Source organism: Aquila chrysaetos, chromosome 6 (assembly GCF_900496995.4).
Source record: "Aquila chrysaetos chrysaetos chromosome 6, bAquChr1.4, whole genome shotgun sequence".
NCBI lineage: Eukaryota > Metazoa > Chordata > Aves > Accipitriformes > Accipitridae > Aquila > Aquila chrysaetos.
In genome coordinates, this window is record NC_044009.1 from 14615866 (window position 1) to 14643562 (window position 27697).

At 43.7% G+C, this 27697-nt stretch overlaps 1 protein-coding gene across 10 annotated transcripts in view; it reads left to right on the plus strand.

Moving 5' to 3' along the window:
- The window catches only part of ERBB4 (erb-b2 receptor tyrosine kinase 4), a 649063-nt gene that overhangs the window by 99102 nt on the left and 522264 nt on the right, over positions 1–27697 (plus strand). The window contains exon 1 of one of the 10 annotated variants that reach the window (XM_030018193.2): positions 19088–19154. The exons of the other annotated variants lie outside the window; for them this stretch is intronic. The gene's annotated coding sequence lies outside the window, so the exon portion shown is untranslated. Of the gene's footprint in view, positions 1–19087; positions 19155–27697 lie in introns of those variants that run through there. 10 annotated transcript variants of the gene reach the window in all.

A 27697-nucleotide genomic window follows, 5' to 3' on the forward strand; every position in this document is an offset into this window, starting at 1 on the left:
CGTAGGATTTTCCGGTGCTCTTCAAAAGGCTAAATTTGGGAAAAAATGACACAGTGGCAATTTAAGGACTGCCGGAGGTTTTCAGTGGCATAGAGCTCTGCTGTCAAGTGATGTATAGAGACAAACACTGGTCCTGGAGCCAGTCTAAATTTATCACTGTGTCACAATAGATAGTTAAATTCAAATGTGTGTCCAGTACTTGCCATTTCAGTAGGTTGCAATCAGCTCGAATTGATATTACCTGAATAAATCAAAGAGCTGAATAGCACATCCATTTCTTATACAACAGAGCAGTGCACATTACCCGAGGGTGAAAGGAGTTGGTGCAGAGATTCTGACTGGTGTTATTGTAACCACAGCTCAACACTGCAGTATAAAAGAGTAAATTTTGGTATATTGTGGACTCCTCCAAAATGGAAAGTGCTTGCCACTGCAGTGGCCAAGCTGGTAAATTACTGTGATTGGTTGTACAGAGATCGCATAATCTGTTGAACAGCTACTAAGCAGCTGTATGTACCATCATCTGCCCGGGCTGGCCCTATTTACATGATTCTGGATAGGGCATTCTTTATGGTAATTAAAAGCGGGAACCAATTTGATGCGGCTGCATTCGGTCTTGGGACAGGTCAGCCTCGGGCAACACCCAGCAGTTGTGTCTCCCTGTGATACATCTGTATTTTTCCCTAGGGAAAAGTTTTTTCTTGTTACTGTTCCAGATCACACCTGGAGCATGTTTTTGAAGTGCATTTCCTAACTGTCCCCACTGACTGTGCTTGGGTTCATGCTGTGGAGCTGCCTCAGGGTGCCTGTGCTGAATTTCTTTGGGGTGCTCCAAATCTCTGTTAAGACTCTCTGGTTGCTCACAAGCATTTAGACCATGAAATCAGGTTGGACCTAGTCTGCATTAAAATTCCCTAAATGCGTGTGCTGTGGGTGGGCATTGGGTCCCGGGTGCTGCTTTGTTTCGTTCTGCAGGTCCATTGGCATTGCTGAGTTCCATTAGCTAATGTAGGCTCAGGGGAAAGTGCATGGAGCTGGGTGGTGGATGTGCACCCCAGGACACGTTGCATGTCCAGTGCGGGGAAAGGAGCGACTCCAATTGTTTCTGCTTTTCCCGCACCATGATATTTCCACCCAACGTGGTGTGAGAGTGTCGAATGAGGGAGGAGGTCTCCTTGTGTGCTGTTTGTTCACTCTGGACGACCTTTTAAGGCTTGCCATCCTCTCTGCTTATTGCTATTTTCCTACAAGATACTGAGAAAACCTCTGCGCTAAATCTACCTGATTTGATTTTGTTCAGGAAAAACAAACCACTTCCCATCTTACAGCTCTATCAGCTTCATGAAGTCTTTCTTTTTGCTCAAGTTTGTGGTTCTTCTTACAGACATGTAGGGACATAATCACATCTCTGCTTTCCTCTTCTCTTTTCAACCCACCATGAATCTTCTGCTGCTGTCCTGCCTCATTTGTTTTTTCCTCTGATTCTCCTCATTAAATAAATTGCAGCCAGAATGTCCTGTCAGATGAACAGTAAATTAATACATTGCAGCCCAAACTTCAAGAAGGAAAAAAGAATTTAATTACAATGACCCACATCCTCATCCCACCATGGTCAGTGATAAAATGACTATTGACTTAATTGGGAACAAGGCATTGTTCCCCCTAATTTCGTGTTGCTTCTTTATTTTCATTAATAAATTGGGCTTCCCATTTGTATGGTGAGCAGTCGCACTGGTCAGCCAAAACCTTCCCTCTTTGCTGGTATAATGGTTAGGGAGGTTTCACGGCTGTAGGTCAGCAACCTCCTTGATTGAGCGGGTACAGGGAAGTACCACCTCCATCGGGGGAAATGAAAAGAAACTCTGCAATATGAGATAGGAAATAACATACCAAGCGGGTATAAAATGCATTCATTTGGCTCTGACATTTTTTTGTTTAAGTTCTGAAGAGAAAGCCATATGGAGATTATCTTTCTGTTTTATATATTGAAATGCAGGAGCTTGGGGGCAGAATTGTAAATGATGCAGTTATGAGTTTACTCTGCACTCATAGGTATGTTCTCTTATCTTGTTATATGGCTGCTCCTAGGAATCAAATATTTAAGTTTACATTGCACTACTTTTGATGGCTGGAAGCCTTCGGTTTTTTAGATGATGCTATACATCAGGTTTACAGTACTCCCAGTAGTTTAAAGGAAAGGGAGAACATGCTCTCATGACTCTCAACAAGACCTTAAAACTCTCTGGCACTTTCTTTTCCTGGAGGACAAGATACATTCTGGTTATCTACAAGTGTTCGTTTTTCAGTGACTGCAATTTTTGGTGCTGTCTGGAAAGCAAGGCTACTTATTTTGATAGAGAGAGGGTTTCTGTCCTTCTTGACTTCAGGAGAAAAAAAGAAAAGAGCGCTTCAGTTCTGTTTTCCTCTTCAGCATATACACCGTGTCATTATACAGTAACCGTGTTATTCCCTTTTGCTCCTGAAATGCCTTTTCCTTTCAGTCACTCGCTGTTGTGTAAGCGTTTCTGGCGCTACATGCTGCAGCATCTTTGTTCTGCAAACAACAACGAACTGGAGGCAACACTGGAGCGGGATTTGAAACCCTTCATTGAAATAAGGAAAGGGCAAACTTTACACTTCCATGTTAGTGCACGAGTCATGATCTAAAGCACGTCATATACTGGACTTTTGTTTGTTTGTTTTTCCATTGTGCATCCTGACTTTGTCATGTTCCCATGATTTGATGGGTAGAAATGAAGAATAAGTTGTGTATCTGGAGAGCTTTTGCTGTAGCACCTCATCACCTACCAGGAACATCTTAGCACCTCTTTTTGAGCTGCTTCTGATTTTCCAAGTGTGTTGACCAGCTTTCTGGATTCAGGGCATCACAGGTCAGTCCAGGCTTGCCTTTGCTGCCTTGGGGAGTTAAAATGAGCTGTGCAGGGTGGTACCCCATGGCATGGCAGCCACCAGACAGGCAGCATGCCCGAGCTTGGGAGCACTTACTTATCTCTTACTGCGCCTTAGATTCAGACTGCACTATGGAGAAGTCATTTTGATTATTCAAAGGTGTTGCTCTTGCTGCCAAAATACACGTTTCTGTCTGTGCTTTGGTTTTGCTTGGGTCTGTTCTGAATAGAAAAGAAATGGTACGTACAGTTATGGCACAGATTGGATGTCTTGCTGGGGGAAATGCTGTGTCCCCACAGAAAGTGATGCCCACTGAACTGCTGCAGAAGAGGGCGTTCGCCAGCTGAGAGGGGGTTATTTTGTGGAGGAAGAGTAATGAGCTGCAGCCACAGGTACCTGCATTGCCCCACCGCTGCAGGTGATCAGGCAGCCCTGCCTGAATCCGGCCCCAACCCCACCATTTACTGCAGCTCCCAGGGTGCGTGGCTACAGAATCAGGGCCATCTTGCAAACGCAGAGGAAACTGCTGATCTGAACCTGCCACGGTTTCCCCAAAGGTGTGTCGTACCCTGAGCTAAGACATACGGCATCCCACTGTCAGGGGATGCAGAAAGTCACCTCTGTCCTGGCTGAACTTCGCTGCAAAAGACACACGTCCATGATGCCGGCAGAAGATGGGTGCTTGCGTGCACCTCCTGGGCTTCCTCTGCGGCTGCGGCATCCGGAACCAGCCAATGTCTTCACGGCCTGTTTGTCACCCTGAGACTAAACCAAAGGAGTGAGAGGAAATTAATAAATGTTAATACATGCTGGTTTAATTCAGAAGCGCTGTTTTCATCAACTGCTGTTCGAAGAACAGACTTAAGTATGTTTGTAAGCTGAAACAAATGTTGGCTTTTTAAAGCTGTTGCACAAATACAAGGATCTTGACGTCTTTAAAGAGGTTTAGAGCTGTGAACTATTTAGAACCCAAAATCTAAGGGCGAATAATGTGGCTGAGATTCAGTAAAGCCTATTAAAGATAATATTTTCCTACTCGGTAGCTTAAGCCAAATCAGCCTTCAAATCCTGACTCACGCACCTTGTTTTGTGAGTAGCTCCAGCACCGCAGCACCTAGCCTTCTACATTATTTGGAACAAGCAGAAGTGATCTCCATCTCATTCCTGTTTTCATGTGCATGAATATGTTTTTCCTCCAGACTTTGCAAAGGCTTCACCTCTCGTTCGAGGAGCAGGAAGAGCTTGTTCTGCATGCCACTGACGGACTCTGGCCGTTCCTGCTGCTCTTCTCACCATCCTCAGCACAGGGGAGTCTTGGGGCAATAATTATCATGGGGGGGGGGATGTGATATCTGAAAGCAAAACTGAGAGTGGTGTTTAAAAACATTTGAGAAAACTCCAGCTTTCCCAGGGAAAGCAGCTGAGATGTCCTTGTGTCCTGAAGCTCAAGTGACATTCACCTTGGAAACATTTTTTAAAATTATTTTTAGGTGAAATCAAGGACATTTCTGTAAATTAATTACACTTCAGAAGTAAAGTGCAATGCAATATAAAAGTTATACGCCAGAGCAGCTTTTCAAGATTGGTGAAAAAGTCTGAAGACTGCAGACCTGTTTTTAAATGTAGTCATGGTAACTTGGCTTCTGTCTTACAGAAAAGTTTGTGCCTGATCCACCAGGCAGGTAGGAAAGATAAGACCTATTAACTATGAGTAGCTGGAAAACCTTGAACAAGTGTGCTTTGGGAAGGGATGCATATTAATAAATAAACATGACTTCGGTAGGTGAGTTCACGCACAGCAGTATGCATGCCGAGCATCACTGCCTCTTTCTCTTCATCCAAACCCAAAGTAGGGTTGTTTCTTCAGAGACGTGGTGCTCACGGTATGGGAATTAGGATGTCCTTGAGTTCAAAGTGAAATCTGTGCTTGAAAGCAGCATATGAGGGTCCTTGTATGCTCTTTAATTAATTCTTGTGATTTTCTATGGAAATGGCCCTTTCATTATTTCATCGGTAGCAAAATTAAAACGTGGCCCTTACTCAATAGCAAGAACAATAAGCTCATTGTGATATACTATATAGTACTAATCTTTCTTAAATAGAGCCACAGATTCAGATCTGTAATATTAGGCATAGCATGTTTATTATGCCGTCCGAGACCGTTGCAAACCAGTTTTCTCTAATTGAGATAAAACCTGGAAAAATAGACTGTCCTGTAGCTCTGATCTCCCGGGGAGAGGAGATAAGCATCCCTTGTTGCAGTGCGAGGATGCTCGGGGCAATGCATATATTTGTGTAGCGCCTTCCACCCTCCTCCCCGCCTTAACCAGGGTTTATTTTAACCTACTCAGGGTTCAATAGCAAGCAAAAACCTTTTACGATTGAAGCGCGGCATTGAGCCACTGCCGCCAGCTCTGTGTTTGGACTGATACAGACTCTGTCTGCGCACAGACCACTATTGATTTGGCCGGCACAGATGCCGATTCATGAGGAAGGGGCTGGCTGACAGCACCCGTGCCTGTGGATTGTGCGGGAGTGCCCAGTGTTGGTATCCTTCCCCTTGGGAAAAATGGGCCACTTCAAAGCCATTTGTATATCAAACCCCAGCTGAGGGGCAGGGAAGCAGAAACATGAGGATGGGGGCTTTTTTGTTTTAAAAGTGTGCAAGAAGGGGGTTTTGTGACTCTAGGCAGATTTAATTTCAGTTTTTTGTGTGTCCCCCCCTTACTAGTGCATTTAGCAAAGTTAAATAAAAACGTGAGAAGCTGCTGGATGTGGACATGCTGTGTCAGATATTTCAGGCAGCCCCAGCTGTGACCAAGAGTAGTGGCGAAAATCTAAACTGGGCAAAGCACCATCTGTATGCAGAGACTAAGGGCATCTCCTGATGGTAGTAATTTTCAAGTAAATAATCCCATGTAGTTGTTTATTTTCATCACAAACAGCATTAGGAAACTTTAGAAGATACATCACCCTCATTTCTTTAGGTGCTTTTACGGAACAACTAGGAGGTGGAGAAGCAATCAGATGTGAGTGTTGCTTTTCAGAAATCATAGCTTTTCTTTCTTTGGTTGCATATTTACATTAAGTAAATATTCTTTATGCATAAGGCTCTTATGGCCAAAAGAAAATCGTTACAAAAGAAGACGATAGAACTATTTTAGATGGTCTTCTAAAGTTTGTAGATAACCCAAAGCCACAGTGCTAAGGTATTAATTCTGGTGTAAGAAGAGGTAAATCGGAGGCTGGGGACAGTTTCTCTAAATGCACGGGTCTCATTTCACTGCTTGAGGGTGATGGGGAATGGAGAGGAGCTGCCATCTTAGGAAGATTTTGACCATGCTTCCACCAGTAGAAAAGATTCACAGGACCAGCTTGCGAAGGTGGGGTTTACATTGCTCGCTGCTGACAGCATTCAAGGCCAGAGAACAAGAAAGTAAGCACTGGTGTAAATTAAGCAAACAGGGCAGTGTGGACCCTTGAACAAAACACTGATTAAAATTTGGAGGCTGGGAAGGGTGGTTTCCATCTAGGGCGGCCCAGAGAGCCTACGTGGTCTCCTGGGCACGGGTGGCAATTAACGGGGACATTTGGGGAGAAAGAGCAAGGAGGGAGGGAGGCAGCACTCTCGGGAGGGCTTTTAGGAAAGCAGAGCAATGCGCAATATTTGGGGGGAGTTGGTGAAAAGAGAAGTGAGTGTTAAGACTATAAAGCTTGACGACTACTAACAGCTGCCTGCCACAAGTGCTCTGCGGAGAGCTGTGATGGTTATTTTCCCAGTCATTTTTTTTATTTGTCGTTCCAGAAGCAGGAAGGCAATGCCCAAAGTCTAATGCAAAATAAAACAGAGCAGTTTTTGATTGCGCCGCACAGTCAAGTGGAAAAATGCGATAACTGGGACTCCAGTTTAAGGCACATCTAAGCCGAACCAAAGAGGAGCCTGGCTCCAGGTCATGCGGTGGAACCATTGGGGCTGCCTTCAGGAGGGGAGCTGAGTGAGGTCTGCTCAGCAGCCTCCAACAAGGAAATTTGATCAGAAAAAGTGATTTTTTGGTAGACTTTAGAGTGGCTGTGCTGTTTCGAATGTGCCTTAAGTGTCCAAAGTTCATCTGCTTGTTAGGGTGATGGGCAGAGTCCTACGTCCTTTCCTTACCAGAACTGTGGGGCTTATATAAGATTAACTGTGCTGGTGTCAGAGATACTACCTAGGTGAAGAAAAATTGGCAGATCAATTACTAGATTCTTTTAGAAATGTCGGTAGGAAAAACTTCCTGTATTTTTTTCCTTCCTCCAGCACAAAATTAGTCAGGATGCCCGGGAAATAAAACTGAGTCACAGTGTTTATTCCCCATGAAAAGTAATGCTCTTTTTTCCCCTCCCTGAGGTTATGTTTTCGCGAAGGCCAATGCATGAGCATTACTTGCTCCTTCAGCAGCTTGTGGCCCTGAGCGTGGGAATGTGCCAGCAGAAACGGCTCGGGAAGATGAGGGCTGCTCTTCCCTCCGATGACTGCCCATCACCCTGCTGCTGAGCCCACCAGGAGCGGAGTGGGGAAGTAATAATGGAAAGAGAAACAACCAGCCATGAAGGCTCTGGTTAGACTTTGAGTAACATGCTTTATTTAACAATTTTGGTATAGAAATAGTCAGAAACAGCAGGAGAAGCAATACTCTCTTCCAAAAAGATAGAGATGCTGGTACCTGGGGCTGGGAAACAAGCTGTGCTCTGGGAGAGGCTTCCCAGCATAGTCACCCCTCTGCACTCTGCCTCGGCTTCTCTGAAGGACGGCAGCACATCCCTGTTTGCGATGGAGTACTGCTTTAAAGTCTAAAACCTCAGACATGAAAAATTATTTTGTAAGTTGGTAGGCACCAGCAACACCTGGCAAGTTGTGCTAAACTGATGCTCAAAATGAAGGGTGGCATCAGAAGTAGGTCAAAGATCGGGAGTTTTTTTTGAAGAACTTCTTTGAAAGAGAAGTGGTGCAATTACAAAAAATGAAGTCAGAACAAGGGCACAGTGCCCTGGCAAGGGCTGCAGGGCTTGCAGAGCTGTGCTGTCCCAAAAAGTTCTGGACTCACCGGTTCCCGGAGAGAAACAGGGTGCTGTGCATGGGGGGCTTCCCACCACCATAAGTATTTGTCCTTAAGGCATGTGCTTTCTTCTCAGCAATCTTCCTTCATTCCCCATGTTAAATTAGTACCATCCTGTCTGCAGCATGTCTTGCCCTCTCATGCGTTGTGCAGCGTTACTTTAGTCTATGGAGAAATTCAAGGGAACAAAATGCTGTATTTTTCATGAATTCTTGCTGAAAAAATATTTTCCATTTTTTTGGCAAGCTACCTTTGCAGGGATGCTGAATCCCAAGCAATATTTGTGGGTGAGGCAGGTAGTCCCCAGAGGTTGACATTTTTAGTACCACTCTTATTCTCGGCACCCAAACACACAGAAAACCAATGAAGCCCAAACACATTATGCAACCAGTGACCTTGATCAGGTTCAAAATTATCTTAAACATTAAACAGTAGCAAGCGTGACTTTCATTGTGGGAAGTATTTTAAGCTGCATTCAAGCATGATTGCTGTAGTCTGGGGTCCAGGTTTGACTTTATTATTCTCCAAGTCTTTCAAGTTAATTTATCAAAATGACATACAGCTCTGGGGGCAGCTCCGTGGTATATGATTGACTAAATAATACTCTGCATTTCTGAAAGGCTTTTAAAGTTCACTGCTTTCACACCAGGTATATTTGTTGTTCTAATGCAGGTCACTTCCTCTTGTAGTCGTGCCATCCTCCAAGCAGAGCCTACTACAAACAGTTTCTAATGACATAAATTGGATCGTAGGGTAGAACAGGCATGTCTGAAAGGCTTTTTTTCTTATCCAAATGCTATTGAGCCAGTTGTTTTGTTTTCTTTTGACACACACATCCATTTTCAGATGCGATTAACAGATTAAATGGCGAATTTTGGTAAGAGGCTTGGAGTCAGCCGTCGTTTTGCAGAGTGGCTGCAGGCATCGCAATATCCTTCTTGCTTGATTTGAAATTCACCCGTCGCTTTCAGTAGAAAATGAAATAACTTTTTAGACCTTTTAAGTATTACTCATGGCACGGTAATTTTAATTGTTGTCAGTTCCTGGCTACTAATGAAAGAGCATGAAATTTGAGTGTCCTGTTATAAATGTATTTGTATTTCAGAACAGTGCTGAAGAGGAGATGTAGCCTGGGCAGTGCTGATTAGGGCAGCAAAGTGAGGACACAGACATCATTTCAGGATGGGGCTCATTTCTGTTTCTTCCCAGGGAACATCGGCCTTTCTAGTTCATTAAGTTCCAAAATAGGATTTTAGGCAGAGATTCCAGTTTTTGACAAGTTATTTGTCTTTACACCTAAGAGAAGATGTGTTTCCTATTGTATGAGGGAATCTGGCAGGAGTTTATTCTCCTTCCCTGGCGGTCCGTGGTTGTTACTGTACTTTGCTAAGCAATGATACAGTCGTATGCAGGGATTTCTTCCGTCCAAAACCTGTTTTCTAATCTTCTTCTAGCAGCCCTCCTCAAAACAGAATAGTTATCTCATGAATGTGCCATGGGCTAGGTAAGGCCTGAAGGGAGTAGAAAGTCAGAGAAGAGGCATCTCAGGAGCAAAGTAGATTAGATTGGGGGGAAAAAAGTGGAGAACAGGCTCAAAGGTGTGGAGGAGAAGTGGAGTTGCCTGAGCCACAATTTCCTTTTTTCCCTAAAGTAAAACTCACAGCCTGGCTTAGGTCACATTGTGTGTTCTGTGCTCTCTTAGCAGACAACGTGCTGCAAGCATTGGCCGCGTACCGTCGAAGGTCGATGCAGCTTGATGACTGGGTGAACAGCTGTATTACTGTAACAATTTCTATTTCAGAAAAGATAATGAAGTGTTTGTGAAGGCTTGAGAACAGGGTTGAGAGGAGAAGCTGTTCACGCCAGGCGATACGCTGAACAGTAAAGGAGCTTGGGGTATAGTGACATGCTGCTTTCAGACCTTACCCAGAGCCAAAATGAGGTGCTGAGAGTGCTTGGCCCTCGGACATGATCGCTTCGTTTTGGAGGTCTGTGATCATATGCAAGGTAACTTGGAAGTGAGACAAGGTGATGCGATACCACCCCTGCCTGAGTGAATACGTCCTGTGTTTTGTAACCTCAGCACGCATGCAAAGCCAGAATTGCTATCACTTGCAAACAAATACACGTACTATAAGCAACAGAAAAATACAAGCTCAGTAAGAATCATGGGAGTAGCTCTTGAAGGCTGTGCATGGAAATTAAGCTGGCTCCAGCTGACATTAATAGGAGGGGTGTAGTAATTCTTTTCATCCCTTCTCCTAATTGCAGATGGTTTTTAAGATATCTTGATGAAGATTTTTTGCAAACCGAGGGTGACATCAGCTCATGGTAGGAAGCTCCGAAATTGTAGGTTTCTTTACTGCCACTGTGCACTCTGTAGAGTATGCTAAATCTTGCTTGCTTAGTTGAAAATGGGGAGGTTTAGTTCGCTGACTGCAGAGATTGTGGGATTGGTGCTGTAATCGAAGGAGCCATATGTTGTGTCAATTGCACAAATGGCTCTGACCACTTTTCAAGCAAACTTTTCAATGTCTGTGCCTGCCCTAAGTCTGAAAGTCAGTGCCCTGTGACATGCTCCACTTAGGCTCCTTTGGCATTTGCACTGTCTGCAACTGTTGTAGTAGATCAGAGCGTATGCTACTCAACCAGGAAGCGGGGCTAATCTGACAATAAATGTGTATTTTAAGTGTAGCTGTTGCATTGCATTAATGTTGTTTATCTTGTGATGGTAGCCCTGCATTGGCACATGACATGAACAATATTAATGATGTGGGAAAGGCAGGGCTTTTTAACGGGCCATGGTGGTGCAAAGTCAAGTGTGGTATAATTAGAGCAGTATCTCTGTTGATAAAATAAAGGCAGCTAATTGCCAACATTTTCATTTTTTTAGTTGCTCTTACTCATCAAAGACTTCGCTCAGCTTGGTGAACATATCCCTTTCAGGATAAGGTAACTCATGTGAAAGCATTTGCAAGATTAATTTCCAGTTACTCTCAAGAGAATTGGGGAAGTTAAAACAACCATGTACATTTCCATTATTTTTTCGGGCATATTTGCCCACTGGGGCTGTTTCAAAGATGCAGAAGCAGTAGGTAACATAATTGTGTAAATCAAAAATCTTCAAACTGCCAAAATATAGATGCAGAAGTTGCAGCACCAAGGGAGGAGGGTGAGCCGTGCTGTGGCTGTGGGGACTCCAGGGGATCAGCGTCATGCATTACTCATGCTGAGACAAGCCCAGCGCTGAAAGGCGCAGGCACGTGGAGCGGGACAGGCGGCTGCTCACGCTCGATGGGGGCCGGGAGATGCGGTGCCAGATCAGGGGAGTGATGCTGAGATGCAGCGACGGCTACCTCCCATTGACACCCTATAGGCAGGCTTGACCTCTGGTTTTCGAGAGAAAATAACGTACGGCACACCACTGTGGAAAAGCTGCCAAGCTGCAGCAACGACAGGTGCAGATAAGGAGGCTGAGTGAATGAAGCCCCTGTTTTTTATGAAAAAACCATGCAGCATGTTGAACAAAGCCAGCCTCTTCCCACGTACAAGGCCCATTAGGAACTTTTCAGCTATCATTTATTTAGACAGGAAGTATATTCTCGTTTTACAGTAATTTATTAGCTGATTTATAAAGGTTGCTAGTTAAATTTGTTAGAGTGGGAGGACTGAAAGATGGAGACGACCCAGCAGCTAACTGAAGAGCCAGCCCTTCTCACAGGATCCATGGTCCGTAGCGTTTTCCAAACAGGAACGTTAATAACAGAGTCAGTTATTTCTGATTGTTTTTCTTTCACCTTATTGGAAGTCATGTGGTTCCTTTGCCAGTCCAAATACTCTTATGAGATTCCTGAATCCTCTGCTAGTTAATCAAAATTTTGAAGTTGGTTAATGTTGTGATTGGGAGGATTCATAAGCTTGGGTTTGAAATCTGTTTAGAGGTATAAATTTAGTAGGCTAAAGAAATAACGGTTATATATAGAAGAGTACTGTTATGTGGATCTCCATGAGTTTGTAAAGTCAGTCTATTTCTATGGAAATAACCTGCTATTGTTAGCATCTTCCTTGAAGACTGATGACAAGGTTCTGTTATTTATTAGGTATTTTTCTTTCATTAAAAAAAAAAAATTAGAAAATAGGATTTTTTCCAGCCGGTATCACATTTAAGTCTATTAAATCCCCTGTATACCTTGTATCTCTCAGAGGCAGAATACCACAGGCTTGGAGGAAAGTGTTAAACCTGTGAAGCTGACATATAAGATAATATGGCCATAGGCTTCACCCTGATCTCTAATAGGGAGAGACTGCCTTTTCCACCAAGGTTTACAGTTTAATATCGCTTCTGAGATGTGCTGTCATTAACCATGACTTTGGAACTAAATCCTGTGTCTTGTTTTATCTTCGGGACACTTTGAGGGCTTACAGTGTTTATAGGCTAGAAACCAGAAGTTTCATGGCATCACAGAGATTGCAGTTACTTCAGTGCCTTAATTCTCATCCATCGCTGCAAGCCTTCTGCAAAGTCTGCCGCCGGCGTTTGGGACTGCTCATAAAAGTATGCAGAAATATCCTTCAGTCCAGAAACAGACATTTTGGTTCAGCAGAACAATCTGCATAATGGCCTAATTCCATCTGGTTTGATACTGAACTCATTATGTTTTATTTGAATTCATATATTTAAAGTCAGCATATTGTCTCTCTGCATTTTCAGTAAGCCACAGATTTTTGCAGTGTCCACATACGACTACCTGGTAGAGGCCCTTAGTTGTGGCTCTTAAACAGAAAGAAAACATATTTCCAGAGGTATCTAAATCCCTCCCAATAATTAAAACGTGAGCTAACAAGTCTAGTGTTGTTACAGGCAGAGGAGCAAGCCACAGGCCAAGCGGTTGCCCAGATGGTGAAGGCAACGTTAGGTGTGCTGGGAACTGGTCCTGCCCACCTTGAGACACGAGCTGATGCTGTGACCATGCTTACATTTCTCCTTCCCTCACAAATGTGGGACAACAGCATGAGCTGGGTGTTTTCCACTAAAATAATCAGAAGTTAAATGGCTTATAACATTATCATTTAAAATACCATCAGTAGGTTGGAGTTGATGTGCCTGTGTTACCACTGTGTGGTTTTAAGCTGCCTGTAGATCTGAGAAAGATGCCATACTCATAACCGTACGGTAGCTGTCTCATCTCTGGCCTTTGATCCTTCTTGTATTTCTACTGTAATGATAATATACTATGGACAGTGAGTCTCTGCTTTGTTACTGTGTTTTTTCCCTTTATTGTGAGGTGGAGAGCTGACTAGCACAAACACGTATTTGATGCAAACCTCCTGGAGCTGGACTGAGGAAACTGCAGTGTTTCATGAAGAGGTACAAGGCTAATGTAAGGAAGAGGCAGCTTGTTGGTTATGGGAGTCACGTCTGTCTGAAACCCACTCTAAAATGAGTATTTAACGGTGCATCTTCAGTATGCTGCTAGCAAGGTCTGGCAAACGCTCTCTTTATTCCGAATTCAAGGTCTGTGTGCACATGTCCTATGGACTTGCTACTGCCTCTTTGAAGGCAAATAAGAGGCCAGCACTGGTGTCTATATAAAGTGCTATGTGTGGGTGGGGTTCGCCTGGTATTTTTGCAGTGGGTGGCTGTTGTGGGGCTAGAAATTCAAGTGAGAGCAGGGCTGAGCAAACAGACTGCTCTGAGTTATCCTGAGTAGTTGATGGGATACATTATCCATGCCCAGCTCCCTTTTGCAGCCAGCTCAGCTTCTTTGTGTAAGGGAAAAGGCTGGAGAAACGGTGGTTTTGTTACAGAGTTGATGGGCCCTTTAGGAGGACTGGTACTCAAATACACCTGCAGCAGGGTGAAGCCTGGTCTCATCTCAGCTGGGGGCAATTTCTTTAATTGCTGGGGGATGGAGAGCATATAAGAGAGCCCGCTTGTACTAGGAGGTCTTAGTTCTCTGATTGGAAGCAGGCTGGGAGATGTTTCTTAAAAGCATGGAAAGACTTCGCTAACTTGCTTTGTAGCAAAGGAAAATTGTCCTGGAAAGCAGGGAAGGGTGAAAGGGGAAGCAGACTTGCTTGGATGGGAGGTAAGTCCCAGCAGCTATGGAGCAAAGAGCTCTATGGGCAAGCGGAAGATAGTTGCAAACCGGAGGAAGAGTTGGTTTCTTTTTTAACTTGCACGGTCATGGACTATATGTGTTTCATGGTGTGGTTATAGAAAGCTCACCTGTGCTCTGGAGTGTAATTCATGGGTGATGTAACTGGGGGCAGTGGTAGAAATGAAAGCAGAACTTAAGGAATCCTGTTTCTGGTGTCTAGCTTTGCTATCTATTGGCAATTAAATAGGGAACAAACCCCAACAAATCAAACCAACTTGCCTCAAAGTACACATTTGCTGTTGAGCAACTTCATGAACAGGTTTTTCTCTCCTTCTGAACTGGCCCCTGCATTAAACTTCTCTGAGATCCCTCATTGGCACTCGGTTTGAAGTCTCAAGGCTCAAGTAATTTTTTTTCTGCAGTAAGGAATGGCAGGCAATGCAGTAACCTTCAAAACATGAGTAACGCCAGTTCTTTGTCAGAAAGCTGTATAGCTGAAATGGCTTGGCCAAACTACCTGAAGTCAGAGTGCAGACAAAACGCAGTTGGTCACAACTCAAGTTTTATAGGTGTGTAAAAAGAATGGAGCTCTCTCTGATGGGTTTTAAAGGCTGGTGGAGTGAGTTACTGACAAGTTGTCTTTGTACTACAAAGCCAAGTCTGGAGAGTATCTCTGGAACTGGTGAGACTGTATTGAAATGCATTTGTGTTTTGACCAGCTGTAAATGGACGTATACTCAGCTGTATATGGGGCAGTGTGATGTAAAAAGGACAGCCTGAAGGCATTTTTAAGGAGAATGAGCTAGGTTTTGACTATTAAATTGAGGGTTTCTATTTTATGACCCAATGTTTGCCTTTTTCTTTGAACAAAACTGAGGCTGTGGTGGTAAAAGTATGTTTATATTTGGAAAAATCTGAGATGTCACTTGATTTGGGAGCAGAAGGCTGTCTAGTTTAGTCCTCAGTTCTTGCAAACCATTGTATCATGTAATCCCTTCTGTAAAATTTATTGTGCCCTGCCTTAGAGTGCTAGGTCGCCATTTTTGCTTTTGCTCTTGCTCTTGGAGGACAGTTCTGGGATTCCTGGAATGTTAAGAAACGCTTATTGCTAACCTGAGTCTTTTGTGCCTACATTACTCTTGTTTGTTCTGGTGCCAGCATTGTGTTAAACAAGTTCAGTTTGGGTTTTTTTGTTTGTTTGTTTTGTGGCAATATATTCTATTTCCTTGCTAAGGTATGTGTAATAAACAACTAAATGCCCTCTTAACCTTTATTTTCTGAGTCTAAATAAGTTCAGTTTCTCAGTCTGCCCTCTGAAAGTGGGTTCCCTGACTACTCTGCATGCCTGTGTCTCTGCTTCTTTCTGATTGAAATCATCTGTATGGAGGAGGTTCCTGTGGCTTTCTCACCAGGCGCTAACACAGATCTTTCTTCATCTCTGGAGGGACCCTGCTTGTGATACCGCCTGGCTGCCTCATAGTATTTTTGTGAAAAAAAAAAAACCAAAGCAACCGCTTCCTCTTTGCTTCTTCCTTGCAATTTTGTCTTTGGTTTCTCAGTGTGCTCTCCTGTGCAGCAAATTTACTCCTCAATTCAGTTTCTCATTTCCAGGGTAGTTTTTTTACTTCTTTTTGGTACCACAGATATATTTTTCTTGTTTAAAATCTACACGTAAGTACCTGCAGGTCTCGAATTGTCCACATTGCCTCTCTGCTATTATATCCTTATTCCCGCTGTCTGAGCTTCAGCATCGTTCCCAGCTCCTTTTCTAGTCTTCGTACCATTTTGATGCCAATCTGCAAGGTATCCTTCGTGCATCATTTCTGCCAGATATTTACTCAGTGTGCATCCTATAGATCCCGTATCCTTTCATGTTTGTTACAATTCTCAAATGTTTTCTCAATACTGTAATCTTTTTTTCCATGTAGTGCTTGCTTATCTTCAGAGAGAAATTGAATAAAATCCTTGAATCTCTTTCCCTTACAGAGCATCCTGTTTTGCGCTCTGAAAAATCCCCAACTTCTTGGGTTTAAACCCTTTTCTTCTTGCCCTCCTGTTCCACCACTTAAGCTTATCTCTGTGCTATAGCAGAGCTCAAAGACAGGAGGATACCCTCATTTATTAGAGCTTTGCCACTCTCAGTGTATAGCCACCACCTGAATGCACCAGCAACCTACAACCAGACAGCACAGTCTTCAAGCAGCAAAAAAGCCAACCATACAGCAATGTGTAATGTTCATCCACACCAAAGGAATACAAAATGGGAAAGGAACAGTCCCAAGCAAACTCCCTTGGCGATTTTGTTGTTGTTGTTCTCAGCTTTTTATTTTCTCAGCAGGGATATTGGCTTTTTGCATTCCTGTCTGAAAGCCAACAAACCCACATTGGTAGTTTCAGTTTTCTGTTTGAGAGCAAGCCCCTCCGTGCCTGAGAGGAGCCCTAGAAATCTTAGCAGGTACTATCCTCAAGATGTATATAGCTCTATGTCTGAGTTCATTTCAAAGTGTCTTCCATAATCCAGATAATAATCTACTATTCACAATTAGATGTAGTTCCAATTTCTTGAATGCTCAAGCAATTATTTTCTTTGGTAATTGAGTTCCCCATAGAATTCCACTATTCTGATCTCCTGCTCAGAAAACTAAGCATATTAATTTGAAAAGCTGCATGAATGCCTGGCCAGGATAATGGCAGCAGAATAATTGCAAGGAAATCTCTTACAACAGGCTTATTTTCATCTAATAAAGCTTTCCCTGATGGTTACGCTGCATGCTATGAATATGATACAAGCTCTAAAGTGTGCCTGTGTGTGTTTGCATGTGCAACTCGGTTGAATTTTAAAATTCTGAGATCTCTTCCTTATATTTTTTATATGTGTTTAAAGATATATATTTTTTTTAAACATTTACCATTCTGTCTCTTCATGATGAATTTTGGGTGAGAAAGGGAAGGGGCCTGCAGGATTTATGCATGTATCGTATCCATTTAAACACATTAGAATAGAAGTTGCATTCCAGTGTCAAAATGAAGTTTAGGTTGTCGTCTTCTAGATGTAGGGCAAACACTTAGGAAGGGACCAGAAGCCTTCACAAAGAGCTTACAGCTCAGCGAAGCAACAAAGGAGAGGAGAAAATGGAGGTACAGGGGGATGAAGCTACCCCAGCGTCATGCAGCAGGCTGGTGGCAGAGCGTCAGCTGCCGAGGTCAGTGTTATTGGTGTTTGATAACAGTGAGTAGAAACCTTGATCCATCATGTCAGCAATAATACTGTCTGGTTTACAGTAAGAGTCTGGTTTGACTAGGTAATTCAGTTCTAGTTCAGCAGTTTAGGATGATATCAAATACCAGTTTTTCTCCTAGGGGGCTTGCCTACAAGGAATATCTGTGTGTGTTCAGACCAAGTAGCAGTTGCCATTATCATGCAAGATATGTCTAGAGAATGGTCTTCAAACCTTGAGCGCTACCTTATTAATTAGCGCTGTTGAGCTCTGGGCCTGCAGTTGGTGAACAATGGGCCTGCTGCGTTTCATATTGCTGGAATTACTCCCCCTATTTTTATTTTTTTGGGGAGGGGGTTATTGTTCCCCTGTTGTTTCACCTTCTGGAGTCTTTTGTGAACTGAATGCTTAAAAAACAGAAGATGTGAAGTTGAGGTAATTAATGGGGGTCCCTGATAAGGAAATGGAGTTGGTGCTTGTCTTACATTTCTAAATGGGATGTTTTTTCTCTCATAACAAGGTCAAGTGGCATAGTCTTGCATTTTCAGAAGAGCTGGGTGGCCAGCTCCCATTGAAGTTGACTGGGTTACATGAATCTGTATCTTTTGAGATCCCAAATGCGTTTTGGGCCCATTTTCCTTTCATGTGTGTTTTGTAGTTTGATGGACTTAATGAGACCCAAGGAGGCAATAGAAGTCAAATGACTTGAATCAACATAAGACATCAGAAATATGGCCCACAGTGGAGCTGAAGTACTCTAGGGATGCAGAGCTAGTTATGAATGAGAGATCTGTCTTTTTCAGACTTGCAACACCCCCCACTTTCCATAAAAGGTAGCAAAATCTATAGATGAATGCCTCCATAAATATTTGGTGTATGTCAGCAGTTATGTAGCACAGTGGTGTTAGTTTTTTGTTATTTACAAGTAGCTGCTGTAGAGGTTTTGCACAGTAATCCAGTAGCTGGAGCATTTCATACAGAACTTTTACTTTATGGCAATCAGATGAGTGATGTTTCAGATAGCAGATTTTCAAAGGAAAACTGGACATGCAAAACCCTGTTCAGGACCTCGTTTCCTCTGCCACTAAATATTGATCAGCTGAAACTATTTTGGAAGAGAGTCCTGTTTTCATAGTAAGAATTTTAAGCAGCACCAGAGAAAGATCATTCTTAACACTCTCCCTGGCACCTAGGGCATGGGCAAGCAGATCCCTGGACTGACCAAAGGTCTATAGAATAGAATATTTCAGTTGGAAGGGACCTACAATGATCCACCTAGTCCCACTGCCTGACCACTTCAGGGCCTGACTGAAAGTTAAAGCATGTTATTAAGGGCATTGCCATTTCCCTACGGAAAATGCTGTCTGTAATTCCTAGGATGGAGGAGATAGAATTTGGGTTCCTACTTCTGGAATCGGTGCATAAGGAATAACAGTGCTTTGCCCTGTAACACAAAACAGCTTTCTTCAAATGTCTTGATGTTTGCCTTTGTTCTGCTATGGTACTTGGACAGTGATGTGTGTTCATCTTGAGCTATGTTTGTAGTGCCATAGAGACTGCTGTGTGTGTCTGCTGATAACATGGGATTTTGCACGGCAATAAAGCAAATGGGGATGTCAGGCTGTGCAGCTGAAAGGGGTCAGTTTCCCCCCAGGAAGTGCTGGCATAGGAGCTCTCTCTGTTACTAACTCAGGTACAAATTTGACTGTATGCAATGGCAAAAATATGCCTCTATACCTAATGCTGTTGCCTGATTCCCATCTAGGTACCACAGTGTACTGAGGTGCAGCAGGACCAGACACTGAAATCAAAGGACAAATAATCTTTGTCAGGTATGAATAAATAAAAACAAGGGAAATACAGTGTATGAACCTAGCTATGACTTCGCTACTACATTTCCACTTGCTGGGTTAGCTTAATGTGATGTAATCACAAGAGGCTGAATATTGAGGCACTTTCCTTCTGCTTCCGTCAGTGGAAGTCACTTTCAGTTTCTGCATTACCTCCCTTTTGTCAGTTGTAAGTGTCCTTAGCAAGATCACATTTATTATATATATATATATAAAAAACAACCCATCCTTGGCGCATTTATTTTCTGTTTCCTGCCTCACTTCATTGGATGGTAGAACAAGCTCCCTATGTCTTGTGTGTCTGTGCAGGTATGTGTATAGGTGTGGAATCATAAATATTGAATATCGAAGGTAGCATTTTATGTAAAGCAGAGGGTAAGCTGCAAAAGCCAAGCTGCTTTTTTTGCCAGTGGGTTTTCCCTAGTTCTCTCTGTCAGCAATGTTGGGGTTTTTGTTGGTACGTTCCACGTTTCTTCCCTGTCGGTATATATGATCCATTGCTACCAATCTTTACAAAATGGCTTTGTGCGAGGATTTACAGGGGTTTTTGTGGAATCTTTATTTTGTGGGACAGTAGCATCACTTGCCTTGCAGAAGGCTTTGAAGGTGACGGTGATCTTGAGGTCTCTCCTGTTTCCTTGTGCCCTCTCCCCCTTGCCGGCCCAGCTTGGGAAGGGGGGGCATGGTGCTGAAACACCCAGGGACCTTCTCCTCTGACAGCGCCAGACATCTGAGGCAGCTGGCTCTGCTCCTTCCCGGCAGTGCCCTTCCTCCTTCAGCGGGAGACATCTGGGCTGCTTGGCTGCTGTCCTCCGCACCGGCTGCTGACCTGACCCCTCACTGCCAAGCCCGTGCCTATGGCAGCACCCCGCAGCTTCCCTCCCCTTGCCCGCTCCTTGGTCGCTACTTTTATGAGAATTAACCTTTTGGATAGTTTTAATTGTGTTTCTGTGTGGATTGCAATAACGTGCATGCCTGTGCAACATGCGTCTACTTGTACGTGTGTTTTTTGACTTGGGTTCGTGGTTAAGCATTTTAAGACTGGCAGCAGTGGTCTCAAAACCCATGTGTGGAGCAGTTCTCTGACTGTAGCCCTTGTGTTGAAATGGGAGTTGGCATGCTATTTGGAGAAACTTGCTTTGATTTCATGTGATGGACTCCTGTGGCTCTGTCCCCAAATTAATGGAGGAACAAAAGGTTTGCATGTTCTGAATTTGTAGACTCAGAGGTCATGATAGGTTAAGAAAACTTTACATTCCTTCCATCCTATCTCTAATGTGTTGACCCCCAGAGAGTAGATGAACTGTGTCCTTAGGGCTGGCAGCAGCATTCTTTGAAAGAAAAATCCCTCTGTCGTCTTCTTAGAAGCTAGACAAAGTATGTCATGTAGGAAGGGCCATGACTGGGCAGGGGGTGGGGGGAGGAGAACAAATTACATGTGCTGAAATAAAGGGACTAACAAGATGAATCAGGGCAACCAAGAATTCATTGATGTCATCTATGGTTGTGTCAGACCTCTGCATAGAACACTGGACCTTAGTGATGGACTGTGGAGTTCAGCTGGGTGTTTGGTTTGGTTTGTTGTTCGTTTTCTCTCTCGCGCTTTCTCTCGCGCGCGCTTCCTTTCTCTTTTTCCCAGACTGGTGTGTTTTATAGCAAACACCAGAAACTGAATATGTACCCTACACCAACAGAATATATTTGTTAATATATTTTGGCATTCAGAAGCAATCTGTGTCAAGTATTGAATATCTGCTTTCCACTCCAGTGGCAAGTCCAAGGAAATGGCAGGACATTGGAGAATCATTGATTTCTAGTGTATGTCATTAGAAGTGCATTATAAAGCTTGGCACAAGGTTTGTCTTAATCCATCTCTTCATATACGTTAGAGAAGAGAGAGATAAGCGTTGTCAAATCACCAAGTGCCTCTTCTGTTCAGAGCTCTCGCACCTGAATGCAGGAGTGCCCAGGCATAGCTGTTCTTCCAAACTCAGATCGGTGTTCGAAAGCAAATTGAGCCACCATCCTTCCAGCCATCTGCTGACTTTGGCATCTGCTGGGGTGAAGGATGACCATCAAGACGTATCTTCCCTTACTTTTTGTATGGCAGGGAATGTCATCTAGCTCCCTAATGACAGGTAGATGTTGATTTAGCTGACTGTTCACTTTCTGTATTCTAACAGTAAGCACTATAAGTGTGATGGAAAGAAATACAGCAGTAAAACTGAAGGACAGAGTGGGGTGGGGGTTGGAAAGAGGCGTTCATTACTCTTAAAAAGTCACTTGTTTTGCTTTGGCTAAATGGGTTTAGTGGGATAAATCTTACAGGATTTAAGGAGATAAATCCTGGGAGCTGCGTTCTTCCTCATGGTGCTGCCTAGAGCGAAGTGCACAAACTTAACCCTGTTCAGTTATCTGAGGCAACTCAGGTGGTATTAAAATTAGGTTAATTTCAGATTGGTTGTTTTTGTTTGTATTAAAAGTTTTTCCACTTTCTGCCTGGTGTTTTATAAGCTGTTCCGTAGAGGTCTGATGCGTTCAGTCATGTCTTGCTTGATATGTGGTCGTGTATTCTTTTTCTCCAGTTTGAAGAGGTATAACGTCATTTCTGCCAGCATTTGTCTCGCCTAAGACAGCTAGCTTTTGTACTGGAGTTGCCTTCTCACTGTGGCAAGTACCTAAAATTAGTGAGATCCTGTATTGACAAGACTCTTAGCTGTGGTGTGTCAATACTGACAATAAAAAGATGACCTTTGCATATATGTGTGTGTATAAGCATACACTTAATGTATGTATATATGTGTTTATATGTAGGATAAATGAAATGATGATTAAAAAAACCAAAAAAACCCACCAGAATTGCAGGTCATGTGCCTTGCAAGGGTTCTAGGCAGTTCTAATTATAAAAAGACAATAAGCTGTCCCTGATTAGACTTGTGGCCAGATGACGTGGTAACCTTAATTTTTAACACTCCTTGAATCTGTAGATTCACAGCAGTCGGAGTTAATGCAAAGACACAGGGCTTTTGTGTCAGTATATAAGGTTAGAGTTAGGAATTTCTGGAATGCCACAGTTAAAGAAAAGGCATATTCAAGCTGTTAGTAGCTTGAAAAATAATAATGCCTGGAGCTATATAACATGTTAAACATTAACATCTGCTTTCAAGCCAAAAAGAAAAATATCCTGCTCTTCTTTAGAGAGAGGCCAAGCTGGAATGCTGAATGAAAAATTAATTTTTTGGGGGTGTTATTTTTAAAAATAAACCAACTGGGCCTGAATTCTTTCTTGACACTTAAAAATTACCCTATTTTTGTAAGGATAAGCTAGTTGCTCAGTTCCTGTCCATCAGCTGACACTACATACTCCAAGCAGGCACTTTCTTTCAGCACTTTATTGACAAACTACTTTTATCCAAATGCCAGGGGCAGTGTGGGTGCAATTCTGAGAGTGAGTGATGGGGAACTTGCTCACAATCACTGGGGACTCCAAGGTAAATTCGCCTGAAAGCTTGTTTCAGCATGAGTGAGAGTTACCATACAGCTTGTGTACACCGAGTAGGAGAAATCTAATGATAAAAGAAAGAGCGTGAAGTGGGAATTGGAGTAAGTATTTGCTTGCTGCAAATATGCAATCATTGAATCTGGTGAAAGGGCAGCTTTGGGGAGCCTGGATGTTTGTCATAGCAAAAGGCCAGCCAGCTGACTTCCATCAAGAGAGGTGGTGTTGGTGTCTGAGTTGTGTTTTCCTCAAAAGTTGAGGCGTGGTGAAAATCATTTAAGTGCAACGGTTTGCTGAGCAAGGCTGTGAGTGCAGTGTTTGTCCACAGTTTTTGCTTATTTAAAAAATTGTTGTGACAGTAAAAATAGGAATTCAAGACCTGAACTAGAGAAGTTTGATAATAAAATATACATAGAGGCCTCGGGGGACGTTGCATGTCTTGTAGAAGCTGAGTCCTGCTGTTTCATGCGTGTTGTGTTCAGAGTTGATTCAGTTTGTCACTAACTAGTGCACACGACTTCTGCTACATTAGCGTGGTTAAATGCTATTTCCCAGTGGTGGGGCTAGGTACAGACCTGAGTTCAAATTGGCTCTAGGATGCGGAACTGAGATCAGCTTAGCCAGAGGCTCCCTGCTCTTGTGCTGGCTGCAGACAGGAGAGGCCTTGGGGTTGGTCTTTCTTACTTGTATGAAGGTTGTACCTTGCAAGCGGGCTGTATGAGTGCCAGGTACTCTGGATAGGCCTTTCTCGTGTTGGTCGTGTGGAGAAATGGCATTTGAGTTGGTCTTACACTGCCCCAATATCTGTTTAAATGTTCTTGATTGATGAGTAATTATAGCACCAGTGATGACAATGGATCATACAGTCTTGTCTTGTTATACTGGATCAGCTTTACAATGGATGTAAAGTCATATATTTGCACTGCAGTATTTATTTGTGTGTGTGTCTTTCTCTTCTAGAGGGCTTGGGTAGCTGTTTTTGCAAACACATGCAAAAATATAGCAGGAGGCTTTTTTTTTTTTTTTTTTTAATTGGTAGTGAATTTGGACACTAGAAACTGGGAGTTCAGTGATGGGGCACAGCCTTTATCACAAAAGTGTGCCTCTCAGGTAAGTTTCATACTCCAAACTGAAGCCACCCAAAATAACTAGTTACCGAAAATGTAAATCTTGTTACTAATCTCAAAAGCTGTGAAACATAATCATCTCATCAAGAATTACTGCCTCTTAACTACTCCATCTAAGACTGCATAATTAGCTGAATAGTCTCATCTTTGCTAGACATTTAACCTTATATACTTATAATTTATGGTGGATTAATTTAACAAGTTTTAAAACTTCCAGAGTAGAACAGGAGTTGCGATCCTGACTGCGAACAAGCTTTATTCATATTTGCTCTGCTTCCCTTTCCTTTGTGTCAGACTCTTTTGTGGCAGTTTATAATACTTCCAGTGAGTGGCCACCTCTAAAAGCCGGCAGTGTGCTTGTATAGATTAGCATGGTGATATGTGACTGTCTCCCCGTTGGCAAAGTGTGTAATTTGTGCTATATACTGATCCCACACAGGCCCAGAGCATCCGATCCACATCAGATCCAGAGCTCATCTCTCCCAGTTAGCAGTTCACTTACACAGCCCCCTGAAGACTGGGGTGGTCTTGATTGTTTTCATTGTCCTTGAAATATTCTGTGGTTTTGTGCACGTGTGATTTGTTAATGTTGTTCTCCTTGGTGGAAAGCTGCTGTCTTTTGATACGCAGGAAGCAATCAGATAGGTGAACAGACAAGGAAAAACAGGGTGTGGTAGTCAGAAGATGAAGAAACACTCAAACAGAAACACTCAGATGGAATCGCTCTACTGTGCTCCTAGCATGGAAATTTAATTTCTGGTAGTACTGCTTTGCATTGACTCCAGTTACTATCTGAGGCCTGTTGCCACTAAGAAAGTAGTTTTTGTGGCAGTGGGTCCTTCAATATCTGGCCTATTCTCTTTCCAAAATGCCTGTTTTCTCATTGGCATGCATGGCTGAGTCCTGTGACAGAGCTGGAAGCCTGCAAGAACACCTCCAGCCATAAGTAACCCCTCAAAAACCTGCAAGAAATTAACTCAGATTTTCTATCTAACTTGGATCATTAATTAATTCTATCTCTGCCCCCATTACACAATTAGAAATATTGCCAGTGTCCAAATGTGCGATTACTACATCTGTTAGGAAAGGGAAGAAACAAAAGAATTAATGTTGACGATAATTTATACTGACACACCAAGGATGGGGAAAGCACTCAGGGCACTGAAGACCTGGCCAGAGATTTCAGCTGAACATTTGGAATGATCTGATGATTTGGGCAGATTTGGATATCATTCTTCCTTCTCCTCCTTTGTTTTTCCTTTATCCCCCACCACCCAGTGACCCAAAAGTCTTTTGAAGTACACTAGTCTACTGTTCACACATCAACACTGGAAAATATTCCAGGGCTTTGCAAAGATTTGGTTAGCAGGGAAGTCTTTCTAATGGAAATAATTTTTAAAATAGAGATATATATATATATATATGTGTGTGTTTTTTAGCATTTTGAAGGACCTTACGAGGTTGTTCTGTATAGCACTCTGCACTTCTGTCACTGTGCCCTTTGGGTCAGACCGGTGGTTCAGCTAACTCAGTCTTCTGCCTCTCTGCATGGCAAAAGGGACTGGTGTTTAGGGATAGGAGGTAGCCTGGCCTTTCCTACAGCATCCCACCCACAGTTGTTTTGGGGATGTGAGGTTCCTGTCTACCACCCCAGTACCTGTTTGCGGACCTATTGTCCATGAGTTCATCCAACCCCTTTTGAGTCCCCTGGCACTGCCTGTCTCCCCAGCCTTGTCCGACACCTTGTCCCAGGTGTTCAGCACCTTCTCTGCAAAGAAATTATTTTCTCTTTTATAAATTGGTCTCTTCCTAATTGTACCAATTCCCCCTACTTCTTGTTCTGCGGCACTTGGCAAACTGCATATCCTTAAGCTTATCCACTGCATCCATGTTTTTGTAAACCTTAAAACAGCAAACCCTCTTCAGCTTTCTCCCCCCAGGCTGGGTAGCCTGAACCCTTGTACTCTCTCCTTGTGCAAGGTGGCAGCTCCATCCCCTTTATCGTATCAGTTGCCCTTGCCTAACTGCTGCAACCTTCCCGAGAGCAGGACTGCATACAGGATGGGGACATGCCAAGGGCTTGTGAAGTGGCAAAACAACACCTGTCCCTTTCACAGTATCCCTCCAGATGATTCACAGCATTTTGTTGATTCTTTTTTTGGAGGCCACTGCACAATGAGCTGATGATTTCAGATAACTGTCAGTGATGACTCCAAGATCTGAAGTTGTGACTCCCATGAGTTCAGCATCACCGTCATGGTTTAGGCTATTATCCCTATATGTATTACCTTTAAGCTTATCTAGTGAGGCTCAGCTGCCGCCTCCTTGCCCACTCACTCAGCTTTTTGGCTTTCTGCTGGTGTTCTTCACCATTGTTGTGCCATTTGACTACCCAAAATGATTTAGTTTCATCTGCAGGCTCTGATATTTCATGGTTTCTCCTTTCTCCAGGTCTGTGATGAAGGTATTGAATGAAATCCTCATGGACATGTATCCCTGGGGGGCCCTGTGCTAGCTTTTCTTCATCGCCAAACCTTTTGCTTCCTAACCAGCTTTTGGTCCATAAAAGAGACTTTCCTTCAGGCCCATGACAGCTTAGTTTCTTTAATAATCTTTCGCGTGGGACTTTGTCAAAGGCTTTTTGAAAATCCAATTATTTTGAAAATCCCTTTCATTCACACGCCAACTGATCACCTCATATGACTTCAGGTTATCGAGGCAGGATTTCCCTTTATAGGAGACATGCCAGTTCTTTCCCAACAAGATCTTACTTATCTATATGACCAGGGGTTTTATTCTTCATAATAAACTTTACCATCTTAGCAGGGTTGGAAGTTGGCCTCGGTGGTCTCCAGCTCCCAGGACCCCACCTGAGGCCATTTTGGGGATGGGACTCATTCTGGCCAGCTGCCATCATCTGGCACAGCGGCTGCTGGTGCCGTGGTCGCATGCCTTGGCCCGCTCGCCTGCATTTTCTCACTGAAGTTCCTCCACCACTCTCTGGTGAATACCACCCTGCTTGTGTGGTCTCGTGCTGCCTGCAAACTTGTTTTGGCTAGGCTTAGCTTCTCTGATATTCCTGCTGCAAAGGTGCCCCTGGGCCTTCTGGGGGTGGTGACGGGAACCCGGCTGCTGTGAGGGACGGCAAGGTGCTCCCCTCACCAAGGAGCTGCGAGTGAGGAGAGAGGAGGCTCTGCCTCAGGGACGGTGCCTGGTTCTCCTCAGGAAACGTTTTCGGCTCAAAATGGTGAAGGAGAGGGTTGAATCCTCTGGCGGTGCCCGGCTCATGGGTGACATTTGTGTTTTCTGGTGGATACCTAGGCAGTCCCTGTGGGTGCTCACTGCTGCCCCAGTGGTAACCACCAAAATATTTGTATACGATCAAGGCAGGCCAGGACCCTCCTCTGGCTTTGGGAGCATTTGTGGAGGTTTCTGGATCTCCTTCAGGTGCGTCCCCCCCTTTTTTTTCCTTCTGTTTTTTCCTGTGAAAGGGCCACTCAGGAAAATGGGGTCCCAGGCAGGAAATGGCAGCCACGCTCCGGCCGGCTCCCCTGCTGCCTCATGGATGGGCTGCTCTGAAGGGCTCAGCAGGGCCGTGGGCTGCACAAAATGTCGCCCTGCAGCCCCCTCCTCCTCCTGGGGGAGCATCACTGTGGCTGGGTGTCAGTGTCCCCCAAAGGGCCTCAGAGGTTTGGGGTCCTTTTTGAGGTATTTCTGCCCTGAGGTCACGGCACCAAGGAAGACAGGGTGGCTGCAGGTGGCCCCTGGCCTGAGGCACCTCTGGGGGACTGGGTTTACAACAGACAAAGCTGGAGCCCGGTAACAAAACTGTGCGTGTTTATCCACTGGGGAAAAAAACCTTTTTGAATCCATCACTGAGAGCATATGTGGAGCAAATT